Source organism: Mercenaria mercenaria, chromosome 19 (assembly GCF_021730395.1).
Source record: "Mercenaria mercenaria strain notata chromosome 19, MADL_Memer_1, whole genome shotgun sequence".
Classification (NCBI taxonomy): Eukaryota; Metazoa; Mollusca; class Bivalvia; order Venerida; family Veneridae; genus Mercenaria; species Mercenaria mercenaria.
The window spans coordinates 23,694,544-23,713,838 of record NC_069379.1 but is presented as its reverse complement, the minus strand read 5'-3'; the positions used below and the strand labels follow the sequence as shown (position 1 = coordinate 23,713,838).

The 19,295-nt window shown below is 34.6% G+C and overlaps 1 protein-coding gene across 1 annotated transcript in view; it reads left to right on the top strand.

Annotated features, from left to right (window-relative positions):
* Positions 1-8,509: 8,509 nt before the first annotated feature.
* Positions 8,510-19,295, top strand: part of LOC123542208 (NADPH oxidase 5-like) — a 115,941-nt gene continuing 105,155 nt past the window's right edge. Inside the window, exon 1 of the mRNA XM_045327915.2 lies at positions 8,510-8,649. The gene's annotated coding sequence lies outside the window, so the exon portion shown is untranslated. The remainder of the gene's footprint in view (positions 8,650-19,295) is intronic.

Sequence of the window (19,295 nt, the reverse complement as noted above, 5' to 3'; positions counted from 1 at the left end):
GTGGTTAACAGGTTAGGGTTTAGATTCCCGATCGTGGCTGATCTCCCAACTAGTGTTCAGTGTTGGGTGACTTACTTAAACAGGTACCAGCAGTTTCAGTCTAGACTGAATGAAAGGACGTAAATATACAGTTGGGGCTTAGCTGGGAGTTAACCTTCTTTCGATATTCCATGTTGGGACTTTCGTTGACAACGCAAGCTGAAAAAGAACTTTACTTTTTACCTTTCCTTTCAACGTGTTGCCTGATAAACAACTGTAGGTCTCTCCCTATTAATGATGTGAAACTGAGGCCAGGTAAGACACTACATTTTATACCTATTAATTTGTTGACATAATTTTGAAAAGAGCTTGCTTTGAATGTGTTGACAGTGTACTATCCTACATATTAATGTGTTGACAGTATGACATTCCATTACCCTTCCTATTTATGCGCTGACATGGACAAATTGTACTGCCGTTCCTATCAATGTATTGACAATGAGACATTATTACCATTTTGACAAGGAGACATTGCCTTACCCTTCCTATTGATGCGCTGACAGTGACAATTGTACTACCCTTCCTATCAATGTATTGACAGTGAGACATTATTACTATGTTGACAAGGAGACATTACACTACCCTTCCTATTGATGTGCTGACATTGACAAAATGTAATACCCTTCCTATCAATGTATTGACAGTGAGACATTATTACTATGTTCACAAGGAGACATTGCACTACCCTTCCTATTGATGTGTTGATATGGACAAATTGTAATACCCTTCCTATCAATGTATTGACAGTGAGACATTATTACTATGTTCACAAGCAGACATTGCACTACCCTTCCTATTGATGTGCTGACATGGAGAAATCGTACTACTCTTCCTTTCAATGTATTGACAGTGAGACATTATTACTATCTTGACAAGGAGACATTGCACTACCATTCCTATTGATGCGCTGACATGGACAAATGGTAATGCCCTTCCTATCAATGTATTGACAGTGAGACATTATTACTATGTTGACAAGGAGACATTGCACTACCCTTCCTATTGATGTGCTGACATGGACAAATTGTACTACCCTTCCTATCAATGTATTGACAGTGAGACATTATTACTATGTTGACAAGGAGACATTGTACTACCCTTCCTATTGATGTGCTGACATGGACAAATTGTAATACCCTTCCTATCAATGTATTGACAGTGAAACATTATTACTAAGTTGACAAGGAGACATTGCACTACCCTTCCTATTGATGTGCTGACATTGACAAATTGTAATACCCTTCCTATCAATGTATTGACAGTGAGACATTATCTACACGTTGACAATGAGACATTGCACTATCCTTCCTATTGATGTGCTGACATTGACAAATTGTACTACCCTTCCTTTCAGTGTATTGACAGTGAGACATAATTACTAAGTTAACAAGGTAATATTGCACTACCCTTCCTAATGATGTGCTGACAGTGACAAATTGTGCTACCTTTCTTATCAATGTATTGACAGTGAGACATTATTACTACGTTGACAAGAAGACATTGCCTTACCCTTCATAATGATGCGCTGACAGTGACAATTGTACTACCCTTCCTATCAATGTATTGACAGTGAGACATTATTTCTATGTTGACAAGGAGACAATACACTACCCTTCCTATTGATGTGCTGACATTGACAAATTGTACTACCCTTCCTATCAATGTATTGGCAGAGAGACATTATTACTATGTTGACAAGAAGACATTGCACAACCCTTCCTATTGATGTGCTGACAGTGACAAATTGTACTACCTTTCTTATCAATGTATTGACAGTGAGACATTATTACTATGTTGACAAGGAGACATTGCACAACCCTTCGTATGGATGTGCTGACATTGACAAGTTGTACTACCCTTCCTATCAATGTATTGACAGTGAGACATTATTACTGTGTTGACATGGAGACATCGCACTGCCCCTCCTATTGATGTGCTGACAGCGAAAATTGTACTACTCTTCCTACCAATGTATTGACAATGAGACATTACTACGTTAACAATGTGATATTGCAATACCCTTCTTATTGATGTGCTGACAGTGGCAAATTGTACTACCCTTCCTATCAATATATTGACAGTGAGACATTATCTATGCGTTGACAAGGAGACATTGCACAACCCTTCCTTTTGATGTGCTGACATTGACAAATTGTAATACCCTTCCTATCACTGTATTGACAGTGAGACATTATCTACGCGTTGACAAAGAACATTGCGCAACCCTTCCTATTGATGTGCTGAAATTGACGATTTGTACTACCCTTCCTATCAATGTATTGACAATGAGACATTATTACTGTGTTGACAAGGAAACATTGCACTACGCTTCCTATTGATGCGCTGACATTGACAAATTGTACTACCCTTCCTATCAATGTATTGACAGTGAGACATTATTACTGTGTTGACAAGGAAACATTGCACTATCTTTCCTATTGATGTGTTGACATTGACAAATTGTACTACCCTTCCTATCAATGCATTGACAGTGAGACATTATTTCTGTGTTGACAAGGAAACATTGCACCACCATTCCAATTGATGTGCTGACAATGAATAATTGTACTACCCTTCCTATCAATTGTTACTGTGTTGTCAAGGAGACATTGCACTATCTTTCCTATTGATGTGTTGACATTGACAAATTGTACTACGCTTCCTGTCAATGTATTGACAGTGAGGCATTATTACTATGTTAGTTTATACATAATTTATTTTAGGTCGATTGTGAAGGAAGTTCTACAACTTATATTAATCACTCTCGACACCACATTCCCGGGGGAATCCATCGCCACGAGGGTATGAGAGAAGAGGCTAGTTTCCCTTTTAATGCTGAGCGCCAAGCAAGGGAGCTACTGGTGCCATTTTTACGTCTCTGGTATGACGCGGCTGGGAATCGAACCCACGACCTCCCGCACTCGAAGCGGACGCTCTACCACTAGGCTAGGCGCTGACAGTGACACTGCACTACGATTCCTATTGATGTGCTGACAGTGACAAATTGTACCTCCCCGTCCTATCAATGTATTGACAGTGAGACATTATTACTGTGTTGACAAGGAAACATTGCACTACGCTTTCTGTTGATGCGCTGACAGTAAAAAAGTGTACTACCCTTCCTGTCAATGTATTGACAGTGAAACATTATTGCTATGTTGACAAGGAGACATTGCACAATCCCTTTTATTGATGTGCTGACATTGACAATTTGTACTACCCTTCCTATCAATGTATTGACATAAATTACGTGTTGACAAGGAAACATTACATACCCTTCCTACTGAAGCGCTGACAGTGACAAATTGTAATACCCTTCCTATCAATGTATTGACAGTGAGACATTATTTACGTGTTGACAAGGAAACATTGCACAACCCTTCCTATTGAAGCGCTGACAGTGACAAATTGCAATACCTTTCCTATCAATGCATTGACAGTGAGACATTATTTACGTGTTGACAAGGAAACATTGCACTACCCTTCCTATTGATGCGCTGACAGTGACAAATTGTACAACCCTTCCTATCAATGTATCGGCAGGAAGATATTATCCATGTGTTGAGAAGGAAACATTGCACTGCTCTTCCTTATAATGTTTCGACGGCGTTTTGACAAAGAGAAATTGCACTACCTTTCCTAATAATGTATTGACAGTGAGAAATTCTATTTTACTTACTTTTAATGTTTTGACAGTGTGACAACGTAAAACGCTTCTATGTTATGTGGTTACATATAAACATTGTCAGACCCTCCTTACTGATGTGTTTTCTTCAGAAGGTGCTGCTTATAATGGGTACTGGTGGCCACTTTGAAAAAAAAAACCCAAAAAACATGTAAACAAACGCTGTTAAGCAGTCTATATTTTTGTTTTGAAACGGCATCTGTCAGAATATTACCAAATATACTTTCATACTTCTTATAATTATATATCTTTGTGGAAATTATTTTGTTCTGAATTTATCTATATTTCGTCGTGTCATTATTATGATGCTCTAACTCCATTTTGGTACTTTGTGGGAAATTGACTTTGAAAATTTGGTCTCTTATTTTCTGTGATAAGAATGGAAAAATATCTAGATTTTTTGGCTGGACATTGCTTTGGTAACAACTTCAGGTGCCCCATTTTCATGATATCTATCGGTATCTCGATTTTTTGGAAAATTAAACTTTTCATTTGGAGATTTTCCAAATTCCAGCATTTCAAACGTTCAGTATGACATTGCTTTTGAATATAGGACATCTTAAGATAACAAATGGTAGCTATGTTTGTTCAGTATTATGATGCAACAGGACATAACACTATGTAAGAGAGACAACTAAGTGGATAATGTTACAGTATTTTTCAAGAATATTGCAAAAGATTTGTCACGTGATCTTCACTGAAATGCAATATTTCTTATTATAACACTGCTCTATCTCCACTATAATTTAACATTTCTTAGAATTTCATTGGTCTATGTCCATGTAATAATGGACATAAGACATTGTAATACTAAGTTCAACTTCAGTTTTAGAAAACAAAGAAGGAATTCCATGCTATTATGTCAAATAGAATTGTCAGATCAATGAATGGAATAGAGCTGGAGATAGGACTTGAAATCCCGAATCCAACGGTATATCATAATCAAAGCCTTGAGATGTCTGATGGTTGCGGGTTTTGCTAGAAATGCCAATCTATAAATATGCATGTATAAGAAACAAATACAAATGTGCCTCATATCTAAGATTAACTCTGCCTGACCTTACATGAACTTATCTAAATTGACAGCTGGAAGTCAGTGATATAACCATAGGCTGGAATATCATATAATTGATAGATCTTGTATAATCTAGATGGTCAGTGTGAATAGTCAAAGGTTGAATAACAACTGCTTGATCATTGATAATTCATCCCCATTGTTAATGAATGGGACTACTTTGTGTAGCACATGAACATCATTTGGACGGTGATTTGGAATCAAATAAAGATACTACAGGATTGTCAGAAATACACTTAACTTTGGTAGCGGGATAAACCCGCAACCAAAAATGGAGTAAGAGCATCGTAATGATGACACGACGATTTTGTCATAACATGTGTATGTATAGGGCGGCTTGACACATAAAGTATGTGCTCTTCACCACTGTACCTATGAGTAGTGCAACATCAAGTTGTAATAATGAAATGAATGAACTAGCACGCAGAAATGTGCCATTCAAATATTCCACATGAAAATGCAAACACAACTAGCCGTGTCCAACTGTATAAGAACATTTTGGTTAATTCCGACTAGATACTGAAATAGTTTAATACAATAATTTAGCACAACCATTCTAAAGCATCAAATACCACCACAATCCGATAATGTTACAATTTGTAATTAATTCAGAATTAACAGTTCTATCAATTCAGTATTCAATATAATATTCAAAATTTATAAAATTATAAAGGTGGGGGTTTACCTACAGCGATCTGCATATATTTAAAGTATTGAAATTAATATCTAAAGTAGGAGTCCTAAGGCAGTGTGTTTCATATATTTTTAAAGTATTAATTGAATAGGAAACAAAAATAAAGCAAAATAAGGTGTCATGCATCCTTAGCCAGCACTACAGACACTATCTTTCGGTTCAGCCTGTGCTGGAAAAAAGACCCAAGAATATATGACATTATACATTCCTTGTGAAAATGTAGTGGTGCCTTAAACATGTTTTACTCAGCTGAAACACTCGGCACTCTAATGTCACACATTCAAAATGCAATCAGCAAAACAGACATTACTGACTAAGGAGAAGACACAAACAAAGGATAATGAATATTTAATAAAGTAAAGATTCTATTTATATTGTTTAGTTTTTTAGTGAAGAATGTGCTCATCTTTGATTTAAATTCCCAGTTGTATGGGCAATAAAACTTGAAATTATCATCTATATTTTTTAGTTTCTCTTAACAATAAGACAGGGGGGAGTGTTGGTCTATAAAATTTAGTTTCATTAAGTGCAGACTGTGCAGTTTTTTAAAAAAAGTTCCCAGTTGTATGTGCAATAAAGTTGAAATTATTATCTTAATTTTTTAGTTCTCTTGAAATTAAACAGGGTGGAGTATTGGTCTATAAAATTTAGTTTTTCATGAAAATAAAACACGGGGAGTGTTATTTTATAAAATTTAGTTTATCTTAGTGCAGACTGTGATATTATTCAATTTTAGTTACCAGTTTTATGGGTAATAACAGTTGAAATTAATGGTCTGACCTAAAACTTATTGAGGAGGAAATTTCATTTTTTGATTTCGTCATTCATACTAAAGCATGAAACTATCATGGGGGATTTTGGAAATGGTCTGGATCCATGCTGGTCGCAAAGTCGCTATATATATCATTACTGAAGATTATTTTGCAAAGAATTTCCGATTATAATTCAATTGTGGTTTTGTAACAGTTTGATATAAAATGTTATTTTCACCATTGCAAACAATGGAACACTGAAAATATTGATTTTATTCCACTGATATATTCCAACATCTGACGGAAAAGTATAAAAATAGAATGTTACATTCATATGTTTATTATTACTATCATTACATCAACCAAGGGTATTTATGATTTTCTAGTCCACTCATTTAGCATAGAAGACGTAGGATTATGAAACATTTAAGGAACATTATTTAGCACGCGAAGTTGTTCCTGGGGTTTTGTTCTAGAGATTTTATTCTGCCAGACTAGAATAATGGCGTTTGGCTTAATTAAAAGTATGCAAAAAAGGGCATAAAAGTTTGTACCACACGTATCTTATAACGTGTTTGACCTAGGGTCGTATACACACAAAAATATCATTTACTGATTTAGCATGTTAAGTTGTGCACCTGCGGTCTTGCTAGGGATTTCTGTCGGTCAGACCAGAGTAATAACCCTTGATTAAGTCAAAATATGCATAAAGGCCATACACGTTTTTGTCACATGTATCTTAAAAAGTATTTGATTTCGAATAAAAAACATAAGGGAATAGTTATATAACATATGAAGTATCGAATTGCACCTGATTTTCTGTTTTGGATTTCACTCAACCAGACCAAAGTTATGGTCCATAAATGAGTTAAAATACACATAAAGTTAAAATACACATAAAGTTAAAATACACATAAAGTGCTAGAAACTTTGTATTGGATATATTTCACATAGAGTCACGTACAGTGTAGTATATTACTAGTCAGCATGTGAATGTTGTTTTGGATTCCACTCTGCAAGACCAGAGTAATGACCCTTGTCTTAGTCACATATATGCATTAGGGCATAGAAATGTATGCCCCATGTATCTCAAAATGTACTTGACCTAGAGTCATAAAACATTAGAAGAATGTTATATAGTTAATGAAGTTTTGCACCTGGTGTTCCTTTTGGGATTTCATTCATCTATACCAGAGTTATAGTCCTTGAATTTGTGAAAAATACCTATGTACATGCTTAAAAGTCTGTATTGCATATATCCTAAAAATATTTCACCTAGAGTCATAAAACCATGCCATGTCAGGGGCGTACCTGGATGATTTTGAGCTGTACATCAGATAGACGAGCAGCATAACTATGAACCAAGCAGCGATGCTGCGAGTATGGAGTAGGTTTGAGAGAGAGTCTCGATTGGATTCTGTAAGGGTATTCTAGTTTTTGTTGTTATCATTTTTGAAATCATCGATATGTTAAATTTTCATGCTTGACTTCTGCATCCGCCTTTTTACAGGTTTTGGGTAAATGCGTCTGTCCACACATTGCGAGTGTGTCATTGGTTTATCTTTCTCACACGAAAATAAACATTTTCTTGATAACGTAAACATCTAGTTTTTGCAAACGAAAATTCAGACTGCGTAAATTGTTTTGGTATTTCGGTATCCTGATCTGGATGTTAATTGATAGATAAAATTGCACATTGATATTGACGTATTGACGTTATATGTTATATTAAGCGCAAGCTTTTTTGTACTTGAAATAGCATTTTTGTTCTCCCCTTGCATGCTTGAATACCAATACTTGAGGCATCTATGGTCGAGTGGCTAACTTCGAATCACTTGGACTTGATGTGGGTTCGAGCCTCACTCGAGGCTTCTAATTCTTCATATGAGGAAGACCATCCAGCTGGCTTACGGAAGGTTGTTGGCTCTACCCTGGTGCCCGCCCGTGATAATATCATGCAAGGACGGGCACCTGTGTCTTATATACACATATCTAGTAATTAATTGACATTTTAAGTATTGATTATAAATGTCCCTCCAGGGCTTCCATAAAATACCTTACAAATCTCAACTATAAATATTTGGTATTTTTCGTAGAACCTCGCCTTAACCCTCCCCGATCCTTTTAAAACCAATTTTATTACCCTAAACAGGATACACTTGTCATTTATTCCAATTAAACGGGTATTTTTTTCTCCCTTAAACTATGTAAGTACAGTGCAGTTTAAACAAATAAAGGATAGATGAATGAAAACCAATCATTGGAATGAATATAAAAAGATTATGACGTAAGAGTGAGTGTTTCATGAAGGATATAAAAAATAAAATAGCTTACATAAGTCTTTGTAACACAAAAGTGTCGACAGAGGGATAGATGCAAACAAACTAAGAGCCGAGGCATAAAGGTAAGTTTCATTTTATAGAAAAGGTACATTTTTCATTTCGTTAATTTAGAAGTCCATTACTTTTCAAATGAAATAACAGTAAGTATAGGAATCGAAGTGCACAGTTATGAATATTAATATAAGTGTTTTACCTTAAATGTTTGTTTTTACTTTTAACGTCTCGCAATTTGAATTAACACTTCATTCTGCAGTGAATCAAATATTTACATTTGTATACAAAATACAGCAAAACAATTATGTGTATCATTATAGTCGTCATCGTTGTTAACATTGTTTAATTACAAACGTACATAAAACTGATAGTACTTGATTAAAATAAATGATCAAACTGACTTTTAAAAATATTAATTTAAAAACGTTATAAATCATTACTTACTTATACTTACTTACTTACTTACTTACTTCATTCATTCATTCATTCATTCATTCATTCATTCATTCATTCAAGTCTTATTCAGATATATTATAAATATTAAATGATTTAATTATAAATACTATGTTGTTTTGGCTTCAATCTGCATGTTTTACTTCATTGTATTCGATAAAATACTTGCAAATGATCCATAAAGCAATTAAAATGAATGAAAAACATTTTACAACTGTTAATATTTATTTTCTTTCATTTAATTAAAATTTTATGTTAATATCAAAATATGAAATTATGTAATAAAACCAACATTTAGAAATGATCTTAATAATTTATTAACTTAATTGAACTACTGACCAGTCCGTTTTTACAACCGCATAACAAATAAGGACAATGGCTGATTGAACGCTTTTGAAAATGTCCCTGGCTTCATTCTTACAAATTCCAAACACTTTCCAACATTACACTTGGATAGCCAAATGTACCACCGAGTTAAGACGACAACCGCCTCGGTAGGCTAGTGGTAGAGCGCCCGCTTTGAGTGCGGGAGGTCGCGGGTTCGATCCCCGGCTGCGTCATACCAAAGACGTGAAAAATGGTACCAGTAGCTCCCTTGCTTGGCGCTCAGCATTAAAAGAGAAACTGGCCTCTTCTCTAATACCCTCGTGGCGATGGATTCCATCCGGAATGAGGTGTCGAGAGTGATTAATATAAGTTGTAGAACTTCCTTCACAATCGATCTATAATAAATTATGTATAAACTAAAGACGATTTCTTAAAAGCAAGCATGTTCGCAAGCCATTTTTTTTTGTAGGAAAATAATAATAATAATAATAAAAAAATAATAATAACTTTATTTTAAGAAGGTGACATATTAAGAGTACATAGTATACTACAACTTATTTCCAAAATGGCCTTCTATATAAATGTAAATACACAGTATACAACAATAAGAGTAACAGTAGCACAATTTATACGACAACAAATTAAACGCACTCAATTTGAAATGATTTTACCAGAGGAATAAATCAGTGTAATTCAATTTGCGTACATGTACACTCATCCATCAATATGCTAACATATGTCACAAAAATGCATGATAATTGATGAAGATTAAAAAAGTCTCAGTATTAGAAACGTTGTTCTTGTAATAAATAATCCCTAATTTTTCGTTTAAATGTTGATAGATTGTCTTGCAGTTTAATATTTGATGGAATTGAATTCCATAAATGTGTGGCTTTGTATAAGATTGTTTGTTTCAAGTAGTTTATTCGGGGCTTCAACACACTGGCACCAGATCAGAAAGAAAATGCCTCCGTACGTGTTATACCCTACCCCTAGGTATTCTATAAGAACCATGGTCATGAACGGGAAAATATACTAACCCGTTTCAATCGCGCATTTCATACCTAAAACACGCAGTGCGGTAAATGTGTACTATGGATATCAAACAAGTGGTAATTTATCTTCCATTGAGTACCGGTCGCATTTCTTTAATACTCTTATCTTAGAAAAACAACGCGTAGTTTATAGTAATTTCAACGTAACACAAAAAACTTGCTTGAACTTCCCTGGTGAAGTTCCGTTCTAGATTAAAAAACCATTCTGATTGGCTGTTGTGAAAATGTATGTCAATCGTCACTTTACTACACGTGTTCGCTAAAATGTGAAAATGCAGCATTAATGTGCAAAATGAATAAAATAAACAGAACAGATGCAGACCAATGTACGATTTCAAATTAAATATCGTATACAAGATGATTTTCATTCATCATTTCGAGTTTTAGTGTAAAATTGTGATTTTTTTAAATTCTGTTTTTGTTTGTTTACGTTTCGCCAAACATGTGCACACTGTCGTGACCTCTAGACCGGATGTTCATTAGGGAAGGTCAAGCAAGTTTTTTCTGTAACGTTGACGAAAGCATAAAATATGTTGATAATCTCAGCAATATGGAATATTGAGACAATGTGACTGGTGCACGATGGAAGATAAATTATCGCTTGTTCAATATGCTACATACCCATTCACTGAACTGCGCGTTTAAGTTGAGAAATGTACGATTGAAACGGGTTAGTATAATTTCCCGTTCACGACCATGGTTCTTATAGAATACCTAGGGGTAGGGTATAACACGTACGGAGGCATTTTCTTGCTGATTTGGTGCCAGTGCTTCAACAGAGAAAGATCTTTACGTGCCGGAGAACGAAGATTATATCAATCACTGTGAGCAAAAGGTAATAATTCACATTTAAAAACCAGTACAGCCATGTGATAATTGCATCTGTTTTCAAAAGTGAGCAGATCCAGATTTTTGAACACGCTACTTTCGATACATTTTTAGCTTACCAGAGCACAAAGTGCCCATGGTGAGGTATCGTGATCACGCTGTGTCCGTCGTCCGTGCGTCCGTCCATCAAGTCGCCCGTCGTCAACAATTGTGTTTAAAAGATATCTCCTCCATAACCACTGGATGGATTTTGATGAAACTTAGCATGGACATTCCTTGGATGGTCCTCTATTAAAATTGTTCAAACGGTTCCGCTTGGTTGCACATGGGGCCGCCAGAGCTAAAAATAGAAAAATCTTCGAACGACATCTCCTTCTAAACCAATGGTCCGATTTTAAAATAATTTCACACAAATGGTCCTTGTGTGACCCTCTACCAAGATTATTCAGAATAAATTGTTTCGTCAAAAAACATGGCCGCCAGAGGGTCTGGTCACTTTTCCCTATATGTATATAGTGGAAAGTTTAAAAATCTTCTTGTGTGAAACTGCTTGCCCGATTTTGGAATAATTTTACACAAATAGTATTTGTGTGACCCTCTACCAAGATTGTTCAGATTAATTTGATTTGTCTAAAAACATGGCCGCCAGAGGGCGTGGTAACTTTTCCCTATATGTATATAGTGGAAATTTTAAAATCCTCTTGTGTGAAACTGCTGGCCCGATTTTAAAATAATTTTACACAAATGGTCCTTGTGTGACTCTCTATCAAGACTGTTCAAATTATTTTGATTCGTCAAAAAACATGGCCGCCAGAGGGCGTGGTCACTTTTCCCTGTATGTATATAGTGGAAACTTTAAAAATCTTCTTGTTTGAAACTGCTAACCCGATTTTAGAATAATTTTACACAAATATTCCTTGTGTGACCCTCTACCAAGATTGTTCAAATTATTTTGATTCGTCAAAAAAATGGCCGCCAGAGGGCGTGGTAACTTTTCCCTATATGTATATAGTGGAAACTTTAAAAATCTTCTTGTTTGAAATTGCTAACCCGATTTTAAAATAATTTACACAAATGGTTCTTGTGTGACCCTCTACCAAGATTGTTCAAATTATTCCGATTTATCAAAAAACATGGCTGCTAGGGAGCGTGGTCACTTTTACCTTTATGTATACCATATGTTAATTAGGCTAAGATTATTTTGGAGCTCTTGTTCTATAACTGAAATGTCAATGTCGGATTTATGCACAGTGGAATCGTCAGCATACATGTCAATATACGTAGTGTCTGAAATAAGTGTCATATCATTCATAGAAAAATTAAATAGTAAAGGTCATAAAATCGAGCCTTTTGGAACTCCAGACTTTACAAACAGTTTTTTAGAATATAAATTTCTAATTTTAACTAGCGGAGTTCTATTCGACAGACATGATTCAAATAATTTCAGTGAGTTATCTGTGAAATGATAAAGCTTTAGTTTAGGCCTCACCAAATTAAAAAGTTGTTAATCGGATTTGCCGCTCGTATAATTTCAGAAACACATTTTTTGTTTTTTGTTTGTTTTTGGCTTGCGCTCGCCCCTTTGAAAAAAAATCAAGCCAAACTTTGTTGGTGCGCTACTTTTTACGGGCGTAACAGTGTACAAATGCTTGTAATTTCAGTCTCAGATTGTCCTAAAATGGACTTAAATCTCAGTAAATACATTTCGTCTATAATATATCATGATACCTATAGTTGCATTAAAGTTATTTCCCCTTATGCAGTTACGCCATTTTCTCCAAATGTTTACCAAAATGAGTTACTACAAAAATCGTATTTATTTCATTGAAAATTGGATGAAAACACATACTAAAAACACACACTAATTTATTTACATCAATCTACATTATTTTGGTAAGGGTTAATTAATACGTACCAGTGTAGTTGATGCATGTCACTTTTATGTTTTTCCTATCCAAATGATCAGCATTTGTATACGAAAGTGGGTTTGTGTTCAAACAAATTTAGATCTTCAAATTTTCCAATCCTCAAGTAGAATAATGTTAATGCACGTTAACCTCCATTTCAGAACTTAACTGAGACTTTGTTTCAACAAATTTAATCAGTTAAGAAAGTTTAAAGTTAGAATAAGAGCTGACCGCATGGTCCACTTTTCTCAGTGCTTGACTCTGAATTAGAGTTTTGCCAGTAAAAGGGGCATAATAGTCAATAACTTTGAAAGTAACTGACATATTGGACGTTATATAAAACTCTAAGTTAAAAAAGCACGTTAACTCTGTCAAAATTAAAATCATAGTTATGGGGATTGTTTCTCCTGGTGTAGACTTTGATAGTAAATAACTATATTGAACAGCAAAAGAAACTATCCAGTTTTATAACTGGGGTATTTTTTATTTAAAAACTTTAATTTATAAACCACTTGTGTTTTTCATATCACATTACACTTGAAGAACTTCACGTGTAAACTTTTAAAAAATCAATCAACCGTGAAGTCAGTAGTCCCACAATAGCCGTTTCGCACGAAATTCACGTGCGCCTGTAATTAACAATTTTCTTTGTGAAATTTTACTGTCATTGGAAATACTGATAATTGGCTTACTCGAAAAACAGCATAAAGTTTAAAAAATATTGTTGGTTGCACCGCACGACAGAATCAAATCTAGCGCGAGCGCCCAATTGGGATGTTACAATGCAACTGACGCGCAGAAGATATAGCCTTTCAAACGGCTATTGTGAGACAACTGACTTCAGGATTGATTGATTTTTAAAAAATTATCACGTGAAGATTTTCAGGTGTAATTCTGGTATGAAGAAACAATTCAAATTTGAAAAATTACTTTTTTATTTCAAAATATACCACGTAACCAGTTATAGATCAGGGACCGTATTCATAAAGCATCTTAAGTATAAGTTTTGACTTAAGTTGAAGATTTTACTTAAGTTTGTGGTGATTTCAGCTTAAGTCTTAAGTAAAAAACTTGAGTCCTTCATAAAACAGTTTAAACTTAAGATACGTGAGAAATGACTTAAGTCAGAAAACAAAATGGCGTCGTGAGTACGATTAAAGTGTTGTTTTTCAGATAAAAGCACTTTAAACATAATTGTGCATGTTGTATCTGTCTGAAATTAATGTGTTTTTTTAATGTTTTCGTCCACAATAAAAGACAAGAATTTCTTATTAAGTTGTTTTATGAATAACAAATATACTTAAGTAAAATAAATTTCTTACCTAAGTAATACTTAAGAAAATAATCAATTTCTTATAAGATGCTTTATGAATTCGGCCCCAGGATAGTTTCTTTTGCTGTTCAGTATATTTTAAGTTTCAAGTCAAAAGCTTTAATAGTAACAGAGGTATTTGACATTAACAAAAACTCCGAAAACTTGAAAAGTCGAGCTACACGTAAAAATGTTAGCCTCATAGCAGTAAACATTCAAGTTAAATAATTATCTATTTCATGATTATGGTTTAAGGTTATAAGAATGCATTGTTGTATATATTACATATTTTCTAACAGCATTTTCAAACGCATACATTATTTGATTACACTGCACTGTATGCCAATTTTATCACCTTTTTCACGAGTTTGCTTTGTTGTGCGCCTGCAGGTCAAAACGTACGCAAACCAAAATAATTGAAAATGTACCCATGTTGAAATTTGGCAGTCTTAAAACTGACTTTCAGTGACCATGAATGTGATCTACTGACCTACTTTCTTGTTTTGTAAGACATAGCCTTGAAATTTGAATGACATGTACAGTTTTACACACCGATCTTAAATCTGATTTTCAGTGACCATGAATGTGAATTGGAGGGCCAACAGCCCCGGTTGATTATAGTTTTGGGGAATTTATTAGACTGTTGTGTTGGCTATCATGAAAGCAGACTTCCTTATTTTTACTTGTATTTAAAAAGCAAACTTTTCTGCTGGGTGTAGAACTTTAGAACTTTAAAATTAAAACAGCAGCATCCTTTTGTTGAGGGGTGAATGCCCCCCCTCTCCCCGGCCAAAAATGGTATTAAAGTATTTACTACACACTCATTGGGCAAAAAACTTTTACTGGAAGTAGAACTTTCGTTTATTCGTCGCAAAGAAAAGTTGGAGTTTTTACAGATTTGAGCATTTTTCAAAACTTACTTCATTATAAGCTCAACTTAACATATATTTGTCTCTCGTTTTGTTCAAACACATGCTTTGATAATATTATAACTGTTTTAGATTACAATATGAACCTGTGACCTGTGTTGTCATACTATCTTATGTTACATCTTATCCATACTTGTTTTGAAATAAAAGCAGTAATGGTCAACTTGTTTACTTATACTCTTCAAAAATTCTTTTTAGATTTATGCAACCTCTGTTGAGTTTAACTGAACTGTTTGAACACCACTCTGAGCTATTCTACTCGCCTCTATTCCTCCCAAAAAATTGTTTGCATGTATGTCGTATGATGGTGATCGATTTAGGGCCATCTTGGCCCTCTTGTTGGAGTAGTAATAAATATCTATACTGTGTTTTAGCTATACATACATTTCGTCCTATTTTAAATCTATTGCATAGTACTGTTAATTGTATATTTACGTAAACTATATGTAATAATTGTCCATACATTTGTATTTTCAAATGTAAAATTCGGTTGAGATATGGTCTTCAGCTTGTATCCACTCATGTCTTTGTATGTTCCAACCTCGCACGAAGTATCTATTTTTTTAAATAAGAGTAAACCATAAAGCTGGCTTTGTGAACAATTTACTGCTTTATCGAAGTACCAGTTCATGGCTAAGTTATGTCCGAAGTACCAGTTCATGGCTAAGTTATGTCCGAAGTACCAGTTCATGGCTAAGTTATGTCCGAAGTACCAGTTCATGGGTAAGTTATGTCCGAAGTACCAGTTCATGGCTAAGTTATGTCCGAAGAAGGTACCCGGGGTCTTCCTTCAAATATTAAACTCTGTTAAAAGCTGGATAGTTCTTTTGAGACACAAACACGGACTTGTAAAATATTACAAATTTACTTTAATTGATCATCTCATACTAAACTTTCTAAACGTTTCAGGGTTTACCTGCATAATGGCATTTATACACTTGCTTTACTTATTGTTTCTACTTGGGCATTTTGGTTTCTGTTAGACATATCTATGCGAAATTTCTTCTGTAGAAAACTTTAACCAAAGGATGCCCAATTTACACATGTGTAATCAAGATCATTTGACATGGTTGTGAAAACCTTTACAAGCTCAATTAAAAATATACGATATTTGAAATAATTAATATAATAGTATCGACACCAGTTGTTATGTCCGTACTCACTATTCGAGGTTTGTTCACTTTTGCGCGCTATTGGTGATATTGATTCCACTGATGAAAATTTATGATCATGAGAACTGCAAATATGATATACAGAAAAACACTGCCAGTAAGACCAGCTTTCATCTGCAAAATTGCTTGTTTGTAAGCAGTATATGATTGAGGAAGAAGGAAGGTATAAACAGATTTATTCTATACCTATTTTATCTATCCAATCGCGAACGTTCATTTGCAACACGTGGCCGTACAATACATTACAGTATTTGGATGCACGTGTGCGTACAAAAATCCTGTATTTTCTGTATTTGGACGCACGCGCGTACAAAAAATACTGTATTTTCTGTATTTGGACGGTTCAACAGTTCCATGTTAAACATACGACAAGTCGAAATATTTCCTGCGGCCAGAAGTTATACCTGGCTAAAAAGTAACTTATGAGTGAATATCGTACTTGTTTTTTTTATCATACCATTACGCAGAAAAAACAACATTCAGTGAATTACGTATATTACGTATGAAGTGAAATAAATATAGAATAAAAAGGTTATTTAAGGTCTAACATTGTTCTGTATAATATATATTTGCACTCATACCAAGCTGGGAAAAACTAGAAAAGGCAGGAATACAATATTCAGTGAAACATTTTTAATTTAAACTATTATTATAGTAAGATAAAATAGATATAGAATAAAAAGGTTATTTAACATTGTACTGTACAATACGAGATATATTTGGACTCGTACCCAGCTGAGAAAACCATATTGGACGAGCCGCTAATTGGAGGTCAAATGTCAATTTTTTTTCCTGTCCGGTCCAGAACTCTGTCATCCATCAAGGGATTTTAATATTACTTAAAATAAATGTTCCCAATGATGAGACGACTTGTCATGCGCAACATCCAGAACCCTAGCTTGAAGGTCAAGGTCACACTTGGAGATCATAGGACAATGGGACATTTTTCCTGACCGTTGTATAACTTTGTCATGCGAAACAGGATTTGAATATTACTTGGCACACATGTTTACCACTATGAGACGGAGTGTCGTGCGTAAAAACCTGGCCCCTAGGTCGAAGGTCAAGGTCACACATAGAGGCCAAATTTCAGATACAAGAATTACTTTGTCTGGAACATTTCTTCTGCATACATGGAGGGATTTTGATGTAACTTAGCATAAATGTTCACTACCATGAGACGGATTGTTGTGCGCGTGCGCAAGAACCAGGTCCCTAGGTCTAAGTTCAAGGTCACACTTAGAGGTCAATGCCAAATATAAGAATGACTTTATCCGGAGCATTTCTTCTTCATGCATGGAGGGATTTTGATGTAACATGGTACGAATGTTCACCACATTGAGGCACCCATGTTTTTAGAATTATGTCCCTTTGTTATTACTATAAACAGCTTATATTGTACCTTATTTATTACAGGCAAAAATCGAGACCTGTGCTACAACATGCATGTTACATCCAATTTTTAGGTGTATTTTGACCTATCTCTACCTGGTGGACTTATATAGATTTTTTTTACTATAAATAACTTTTATGATACCTTTTTTAATAATTATATCAACTATAGGTTTTTATATATACAATGTTTAATACAAGTGTTTTGTTATAACATATTTTATATATAGTACAGTATTGTTTATACATTATTGACAGATATCAGTTCATTATGTTATACTGCAGTAGAGAAAATTAGGTGCCTTCCAGTAGAGGACTTTTTATTCTATACCTATTTTATCTATCCAATCGCGAACGTTCATTTGCAACACGTGACCGTATAATATATTACGGTATTTGGATGCACGTGCGTACAAAAATCCTGTATTTTCTGTATTTGGATGCACGTGCGTACAAAAAATTTTCTGTATTTGGACGGTTCAACAGTCCCATGTTAAACATACGATAAAGCCCGAAACGCGTGAAAATGCTCCGAATGTAAATCGGATGAAGTAGGCGCTCTATGTACAGAGTTTGACTATGCGTCTTGAAATCTGGATTTAATTTGAGTTTGTTTCTTTTTACAAAACACAAAAACGATTCAAGGGATAACAATGCTATCTGATTTAGATATTAAAATGTTTGTTAATAATCAAAAACTTAAAAATACAGTAAAAAGGATCATCAGATGTTGGAATATTTAAAAAGTCGCTAAAAGAAGCCGTTCCGGGCGAAACCTAGAAATTGGTATCAGCCCTAACTGTCTGAATAGCTACGTATACCTCAGCAGTTTTGATTTAACGGTTAAAAAACAAAATTGAGAAGATTATGAATGGCAGCGGACGGGCGGTCAGCATCCAAAATATGTCTGCTCTATAATTCAGTTTTCGTCGGATCTTCACCAAACTTGCTTACAATGTTTGTGGGCATTACATCTCGACCAATTTCGATAACCAGCCAAAAAACCAGGCACTCTTTGATTATAGTCATTGAATTACTCGAAAAACGGGAAATTTAGCCTTGTCCGCTCTTTTAAGTCGAACAGTTTTCATCCGATCTTCACCAAACTTGCTGACAATGTTTGTGGGCATAATATCTCAGCCAAGTATTATTACCACCCAAATGGCTGTTGTAGGGAGGTTGCACCATATACTTTTTTGAATGATGATACGCAGAAAAAAACAACATTCAATGAATTACGTATATTACGTATGAAGTGAAATAAATATAGAATAAAAAGGTTATTTAAGGTCTAACATTGTTCTGTATAATATAAATTTGCACTCATACCAAGCTGGGA